We start from the raw sequence: 9,033 nt of genomic DNA, 5'->3' as shown, positions 1-9,033 counted from the left end.
GTCCCTTATTTTATCCAATAACACACTAAAAGCCCGCCTTTGTTACGAGTACTCAAACAAACACCATTGCTGGTTGCAAACTAGCCAACCTGGTTTCCCTCTGGTCTGCACTTGATAACCACAGCACATACAGACAAAATCTCTTTTCATCTCCATTCTTAATTGTGAAAGAATCGCATTCTCTACCATGCCTGATAATTCAAAGTCTGGTTTAGATCCAAGATCTCCTGGAATACAGACATTCTGGCTTTTCCAGAAGAAATGCATGTTCACTCACTACTGTTTAGTAAAGAGTGCTAATCATTTCCAGAATCTCAAATGCCAAGTTTCTTAGATTGTTTAGCTGTTTTTTCTCCTTGGATAAACTGCATATCTTGTTCAAACTGTTTTGTTATAAATAAAATGCTTTATCTACTACTAATAATAGTAATAAATAATAATGGTATTTGTTAAGCGCTTACTATGTGGCAAGCACTGTCCTAAGCACTGGGGTAGATGCAAGGTAATCAGGTTGTCCCAAGTGGGGCTCACAGATTTAATCCCTATTTTACAGATGAGGGAACTGAGGCACACAGAAGTTAAGTGGCTTGCCCAAGGTCACACCGCAGAAAAATGTCAGAGCCAGGATTAGAACCCACATCCTCTGAATCCCAAGTCCATGCTTTTTTCACTAAGCCACGCTCTAAAGTGGTATGCTGTTCAAATAGCTCTCATGAATACACTGAAAATTTAGATCTTTGGATTTGAGTTCCTTAGAATCGGATAAGGTGGTAAGCTGCCGAACCAAATGGCTCATAGGCACCTAGCATTATGATTTTTATTATCAGTAACACATAGTATTCTTGCAAAGACCTATCTATTTCACATACTAAAACAAAGATTAGTGTTGGTTATCAGAAGTTCTGGCTTTATTTCCAAAGCTACTCAAGACCCTGCATGGAGATGAAGTCATTTCACCTCACTGGCATCATCATCAATGCAATTTGAGTTTTTCCTGTGTGCAGAGCACTGTGCTAGGCCCTGGGAAATACACTAGAGGATCAAATGAGCCCGTCTCTGCCTCGGGGACCATTTGGACTTTTTTCAGCTTCCCCATCTTTCAAACAATTGAAATTGAAATCTGGCATGCCCCCCCGAGATGCTAAGTACTATCCCAATCCCCCTAGCCTCCTACAATGTGAAGGGCTGCTTAGGAAGCAGGATGGAGGCAGCATGAAAAACTGAGCTCTGGCAGTATTTCAGCTGCCTATACAGCAATTTGCACTTTGGGGGAGGTGATAGTGGTGAGGTTTGATAAAGTTTAACTGCAAATGGGCAGGGATCATGTCTACCACCTGTTATAGTCTCCCAAGCACTTAGAACAATGCTCTGCACACAGTAAGTCCCCAAGAAATTTCATTGATTGATCACACTGCAGAGACCTAGTTTGTACATTAAGTCCTCGTCACTCATCCAATTCAGCTTCTTTCCCCACAAGTTATCCCATCTACAGACTCATGAATCACTAAGTCCCACAGTGACATAGTGCTTCAGTAAAGAGGTGTCTAAATGTAAATACCAAGACTAATTATTCCCTTGCCAAGTTCCTTCATTCTTTTTCAGGCTTCTAGGGTACCATTGAGTTCATTCATACAGTGAACTGGAAAAGTAAGTGTGTGTCAAAAGTTCCTAACTTGCTCTCAGGGAATAACTCAGGTAACAGGATTCATTAATTGCTGCCACAAAAAAACATAGGGCTCAATAGTAACACATGCTGAAACCAATTTTTCTGTTGTCCAAATGACATTTCTTGCTGTGAAAGTCAACCATCCTCATTTTCTAAGCTACTGAAAAAAAAATGAGCTTAAGCTAAATCATTTGGAGATTCCTAAGTCGAAGGGGAATCAACAAATTTTCCATTGAATTCCATAGTCCTACACTAGTTCGGTGTAGGTTGTTTCTGAATTTTGGATTGCCACTGTTAAAATTACAAATATTTGATTTAAAGAACAAATGCATTCCAAAGATAAGGCTGTTATGTCAGAGGGCCAAAGTTCACTTTTATAGCAATGATAAGATATTTAGTAACTGAATTTAAAACACAAATAAAGATTCAACTTCAATTAAGTGCATTGAGGAGGGACCGTGTCTTCCACGAAACTCTCAGCGCTAGATCAAAGGCGATGCGGAGGCTGAGCAACACTTGTGTGGTGAACCCACAAACCTCCTGACGGCCCCTCCTTTCCGCATCCCCATTCTCATAAGATTGCTTACTGTCTCCCCCTCCCTCCAAGCTTTGCTAATAGGCCAAGACAGTAGTGGGTGGAAGGTTGGGAGGGAGACCTCTGTTGCTTCAGTAACTTAGAGATAGGCAGTCTCCATAGCCCCAGAAATGGGAAGTATTGGGAAGAGAGGTAGAGCAGCCATTGACCCAGAAACAATGGAGCTGCCATGGGTTTCTCTTCCAAGAGTCACCACCCCCGCCCCGACCGAGGGTCGCCAGCTGTCCGAACATTAACGGGTAGTCTGTAAAAGCGAGCTAAAATTGATATCTAGAAATCCATAAACACGGTGTCTGCTGTTCTGAGGCAGCGGCGGCAGGAATCCTTGGAGTGTCATCGCATCACTGCCACAGCCACCACGGCTTTTCCTCACCATGCAGTCTCATTGAAAGAGACAGATGCTTGGATGTCAGGGTTGCCAGTTGCCGAGAATGGTTTGTACAGAGCTTGTTGTGAGAGTCCGGCCTGCCTCTCCCATGTGCACAGCTGTCACCACCTCTCCTCTCCACCGCTTTTGATCTGTCTGCCAAAAAAAGAAAAAAAAGCTTGAAAGTCAGTCATTTTTATTCATTCTGTTTGTAAAGATCATTCTCAGCAGTTGGCAACCTTGCTTTCCCTCTCCCTCTTTGGCCAAAACGGCAGAGCTCTTCACTGTGCCGACTCTCCTATGCTCTGCGGACCTTGGCCTGATGAGTCTGGCGCTTCATTTGGGGCGGGGCCTGAAGCAATTTCCTTCTTGAGATTTATTTGAAAGAAAAAAATGAGGAAGGAGTGTAAGCATATTCCTTGCCTGATAGAGTCCTGTTACTACAGATCACAAAGAGTGCCATTTTATCCAACCAATCACAGGACTGTAAAAACTCTTGAGAGGTCACCTAGTCCCTCCCAAGTAAGTGAGTTTTTGGGGGGTTTTTTGGTAATTGTTAAGTAAGCACTGGGGCAAATACAAGCTAATTAGGTTGGACACAGTCCATGTTCCTCATGGGGCTCTCAGTCTGAATCCCCATTTTACTATTGAGATAACTGAGGCCCAGAGAGTTAAGTAACTTCCCCAAGGTCACACAGCAGACAAGAGGCAGATCCAGGATTTGAACCCAGGTCCTTCTGACTTCCAGGCCCATGTCTATCCACTAGGCCAAGTTGCGTCTTTTAAAAACCTCTAATGGAGATCCCAAACCTCTCCATAATCCATTTCAATATTTAAACCCTCACTCTCGGGAAGTTCTTTTCTCTGCCTGATCTAAACCCCTCATTTGCAGTTTAAATTCCTTTCCTTAAGTAACTTCATCATCATCATTATTAGCATTTTTCAATGTGCAAATCCATATATGAGAATATAAAACTAACAAACGTTAATATTCAACAAAATAAAAATGTCAACAGTAAAGCAATTGAAAGAGTACATCAGAGGGCCATTTGGGGGCACCTCACTACTTCAGGGAAAATCATTCTGCGTGAGAGCCTGTCACAGTCTTCTCAACATTCTAAATCTTTCAAGGTTAGGAAACCAAAGTCCTGTAAAATAACATTTTTTTAATTAGAGGGGAAATGAGCAAAAATTAGTGACTCCCTTAAAACGAATTTTAAATTTATTCTGAGAACAATTCTAAAAATAGAAAAATATGGATCAAGGGAAGACTTACTTAAAACTGTCCCAAGATCAAGTGCCCTTTTCATTGGGGTCCAGCATGCTTGCAAAGAACAAAATGTATCTACCATCTCCGTCATATTGTACTCTTCCAAACACTCAGTACAGTGCCCAGCACACAGTTAAGCACACAATAAATAGCGTTGATTGAAAAGTATCAGTACCACCGAAGCTTTACACTACAGACCGCATCAATCCAGCTTGTCGGCTGATGGCTAAAGTGCTTTAATTCTTCAATTGATGGCTATATCTCTTTAACTCCATTAGCTCATTAAAAGCATAGAGTCTTACTGCATTCTCTCTACTGGGACCATCCAAATAATGATTTCCTAAGGGACAGCTCTTACAATAAGAGGAAGTTTTGCCTCCTCATCATCATTGGTTGTCCATACTACCTTTAGCAGTAAATAAGCGAGGCAATCAGCAGTTTGGCTTCCTATCTGGGAGAGTATAAAGCTATTAGTATCTTGGGCAAAACTATCCAGATATACATCTGCATCATCATCAGTGGTATTTATTGAGCTGGATTCTCCTTTTCTTGATGGGGATAGTTGGTGATGGGAGATGCAGGAGAAGTTGGAGCAGGACCCTGAGATTTGTTCAGGATGAGGAGGACTAATAACTACCACTGATTGATGGTAACCATTTTGTTCTGCTTAGCCACCTCATCTACCAACAAGCCCTTCTCCAACACGTGCCAACCTCAGTAAACTGAATCCTCCTCAACCCCTGACTTCTCCTTTCCCCTGTGGATAAGCCTGCAAGGGTTTCCATCCAGCTGACAGGGAATTGACAGGAAAAAAAGCATAAGCATTATAGGTATGCACTTCGTAGGGTCATTTGGCCCAAAGTGAGGTCTGAGATGTAACAGGACCAAATTAGAGACATTTACTTGGATTCCCTGGGGTGTGCTCCTTTCTACCACTCTCTGACTTGCTCCCTTTATTCATCTCCCCCGGCCCAACCCCACAGCACTTATGTACATATCTGTAATTTTGTTTATATTAATGTCCATCTTCCCCTCTAGACTGCAAACTTGTTGTGGGCAGGGAATGGATCTGTTAGATTGTTAGATTGTACTCTCCTAAGCGTTTAGTAGAGTGCTCTGCACACAGTAAGCACTCGATTCCTTAAGCCTTTAGCTTTGTAGCCTGTATTTTACTTTTCAGGTTCATCTGAGTCCAGAGAATAGTCCTGAGGCTCTTCTCCCTCTCCACCCGGGAGAACACATTTCTAGTATCCTCCTGTGTACTAGAAACAAAATTGAACACAATGCGCATTTATTGGAGACTAGATTACATGATATCTATTCTCCCTTCCTTAAATTGTGAAGCCCATGTTGAACAGGGGCTGTGCCCACCCTAACTCTCATATCTACAGTTCTTAGCACATAGTGCTTAACCAAGTGCTTAGCAGGGAAGATAAGTTCAGTCTTATATGCGTTGAGTTTGAAGTGCCAGCAGGGAAATGGAAATGTTCTGGAGGCAAGAGGAATTGCAGAATTACAGATAAAATATAGACGTTGCATACTGATAAGGAAATTATTAAGATTTGTTATAGTTCAATCCCTGGGAAACTATAGCTGATAATTCTAAAGAGGCCTTACCACTTTGAAGGTGCCATTTGATATTCATTTTAACTCCTCTAACATTGGACTCTCCCATTTCTTAACTGAGCTTTTTTTCCCTTTTCAAACATCAGTAAGAATCATTATTTAGATGGAAGCAGCGTGGCGCAGTGGAAAGAGCACGGGCTTGGGAGTCAGAGGTCATAGGTTTGAATCCCAGCTCTGCCACCTGTCAGCTGTGTGACTGTGGGCAAGTCACCTCACTTCTCTGTGCCTCAGTTACCTCATCTGTAAAATGAGGATGAAGACTGTGAGCCTCGCGTGGGACAACCTAATTACCCTGTGTCTACCCCAGCGCTTAGAACAGTGCTGTGCACATAGTAAGCGCTTAACAAATACCAACATTATTATTATCATTATTATTAATAATCTGTAGAGTTTAAGCTCTAAAACTGTCAGCTCCTTATAGGCGGGGTATGTGTCTAACCAACTCTGTTATACTGTATTCTCCCAAATGCCTATTTAGTACAGTGCTCTGCACACAATACGTGGTCAATAAATACAATTGATTGATTATTTGCTAGCCTTGCAAGTACTTCCTTCAACTGAGATTATCCCTTTTTCAGTTGTGGGCAATCAAATTATTAAACAGTTGTTTTCCTGCACAGTGCTGACAGTTTTAGCAGAGATCCATTGCCTAGGCAGAAGATTGATATGGGATCTTAGGAGAATGTTATTACAAGCCCCATCCCCCATGGGGCCCTTCAGAAGATTCTTCTCCCTGCCTGAAACTGGTCTGCTTTGTGACTTTGAGTAAGTTATTTAACCAATCTGGGTCTCAGCCTCCTCATCTCTAAAGGGAAATTAATAATACCTGCCTCTCCTTCCTTCAAGGGGATGTTATGAGGACCAAGTAAGATGAGCAGTGTGGAAGTGCTTTGGGAAAACCAAAGCATTATGGCTGTTCCACCACTTCCTCCCTGACCTGGCAGAGCTGCTGACCACTGGGGACTGAAGTGCAAGCCTTATTATGCTAAGGAGGGGTCCCACGCACCTTGGGGAGCCCACATCTTGCTGGCTCAGGAATGGCTAGTAATAATAAATAATAAAGATATTTGCTAAGCACTTACTATGTACCAAGTAGTTCTAAGTACTGGGGTAAATACAAGATTATCAGGTTGTCCCAGAGGGGCTCACAGTCTTAATCTCCATTTTACAGATGAGGTAACTGACGCACAGAGAAGTTAAGTGACTTTCCCAAAATCACAGAGCAGGCAAGTGGCAGATCCGGAATTAGAACCCATGACCTCTGACTCCCAAACTCGTTCTCTTTCCACTAAGCCGCACTGCTTCTTAAGAAGTGGAACACATTCCCTGTCCATGTGGACTTGTTTTCATCAGTTTGCTCATGGTCCTACTTGTCCAAAGGCCTAGAGCACCCTCTTAGTCAGTCTTTAGTATTTATTGAGCACTAACTCTGTGTGGAGCACTGTACTAAGTGCTTAGGAGAGTACAATAGAGCAGTAAACACACATGTTCCCTGCCCACCTACTCTAGTCAATCCCCCTAGTATATCCAGCCCTGGTCTAGAGAATGTTTTGAATATATATATATTTTTTTACAATCTGTGTTCCCAACAGAAATATAAACAATTCACATTTCACTTGGGTCCTACACACCCTAATATTTCTTCTGTTGGTAGTTGAACTAAAACAGGGTCACTCTTAAGAGATTCCAAACTTCAGAGAACAGACCTGGGTATCTTTTCAATAGGTCAGACTCTTCAGGGTTCCCTTTCTCCTACAGTACAATGGGACCCTGGATAAGCATTCAAGGATCTTATTATAGTCTTAGTTTCTCAAATGATAAAGGAAATAAAGCCCTTCTTGACTGAAAATAGATATTATTGCAAACCTGTAGCCTAGGATTGTTTATCTTTTGAAACAGTAGCATATATTTAAATCATTTCCCCAAATTAAAAAAATAAGCCAAGGAGTCCTGGAGTTATTTTTATGACACTGTTGAAGGATATGGCAACTTGACAAATTCCTAGCATCAAATAGTCAACTGCGTCATCATGTAAGGCAGCCACTTGAAGCGTGGGACTTTGGCTACTCACTGTGGCACACCCTGGCCTTCTGCCACCACCTCATCAATTGGCCAGAATGGGTGTTTTCAAGCCACTGGATTGAGGGGTGGGAGCGGCACTGGAGAAAAAGAAGAATAAAAGTTCAAACATCCCCAAAATAAACACACCTGTTCTTCCAAAAAATGGTTGGCGATGAAAAGCTCCCAGTTGGATCCCACTCCTCCTCCTCTCTGGGTCCACTCCCGGATTGGAGCCCAGAGTGACCTGGTTGCCTTCCTCAAAAAGGGTTGGGGGTCTTGGTTCATCCTTCAGTTGGGGAGGCAGCCTAGACGGTGCATTCCCAGTCCTGGTTCCACTTTGGATGCAACGTTTTCAGCCATGTTTCTCACACAGAAGCCTAAAGGGAACAGTCCACTGCCCCATAGTTGGTGTCCCTCTCTCTTTCCCCTCCTCCCCCCCCTCAAATAAATCTGTAAATAGGTAGTGGGAGAGTGTGAGCCTAAATGACTCTGGTCCATGTTAATGAGTTTATTAACTCAGCTGCCTGTGGCCCTAAAAATAGAACCCAAAGATGCCTCAGGCAGGGAGAAAAGTTGTCAAAGACAACTGATCATTTGTCTTCCTCAAACTAGACATTTAATTAATAGGCCAGGCAAATTTTTTGTTTTGTGGTGGCTGAAAACAGTCAGAAGTTTCCCCCATTCGAATTCCCCAGTTGTAAGATGCCTCAGGCCTCTCCTTGGCCCTTTCTTGGTTTACTTAACAGTTAAGCAAAAGACTTATTTTTCCAGCACCTGTTGCTGACAGGGGCCAACCATCTGCCTTCAGTGACTATTTCCTACCCACCAGGAGGCAAATTAGTGCTGGCTCATTAGTTGCCCTCTCCCCACTCATAGCATTCCCCTGCATTGTCCAGTTACCTACCTACTTTTCTAACTGGGGATATGAATCTAAGTGTAGAGGCTAACTGTACATGAATGTACACTTATGTACATATCTGTAATTTATTTATATTAATATCCGTCTCCCCCTCCAGATTGTAAGTTTATTATGGGCAGATAATGAGTCTGTTATATTGTACTCTCCCAAGAGCGTAGTACAATCTCTGCGGACAATAAGTGCTCAATAAATACGATGTTATATTGTATTCTCCCAAGAGCTTAGCAGAGTCTCCGCTGACAGTAAGCAGTCAATAAATACGATTGCCTGGCTAAGGACAGATGTTCTAATCCCAGCTGTGCCAACTGCTTGTTGTGTGACCTTGGATGAGTCACAACTTCTCTTTACCTCAGCTTCCTCACCTGTGAAATGGGGATACCTGTTCTCCCTCCTACTTAGACTGTGAGCCCCATGTGGGACAGGGACAGTGTCTGACCTAATTAACTTGAACCTACCCCAGCGCTTAGAACGGGGTTTGACACATAGTGAGAGCTCAGCAGATACCATAAACAAACACAGTAGGGTCTGC

This window comes from Ornithorhynchus anatinus, chromosome X2 (genome assembly GCF_004115215.2).
Source record: "Ornithorhynchus anatinus isolate Pmale09 chromosome X2, mOrnAna1.pri.v4, whole genome shotgun sequence".
NCBI classification, from domain to species: Eukaryota; Metazoa; Chordata; class Mammalia; order Monotremata; family Ornithorhynchidae; genus Ornithorhynchus; species Ornithorhynchus anatinus.
This window is presented reverse-complemented; position numbering follows the sequence as displayed.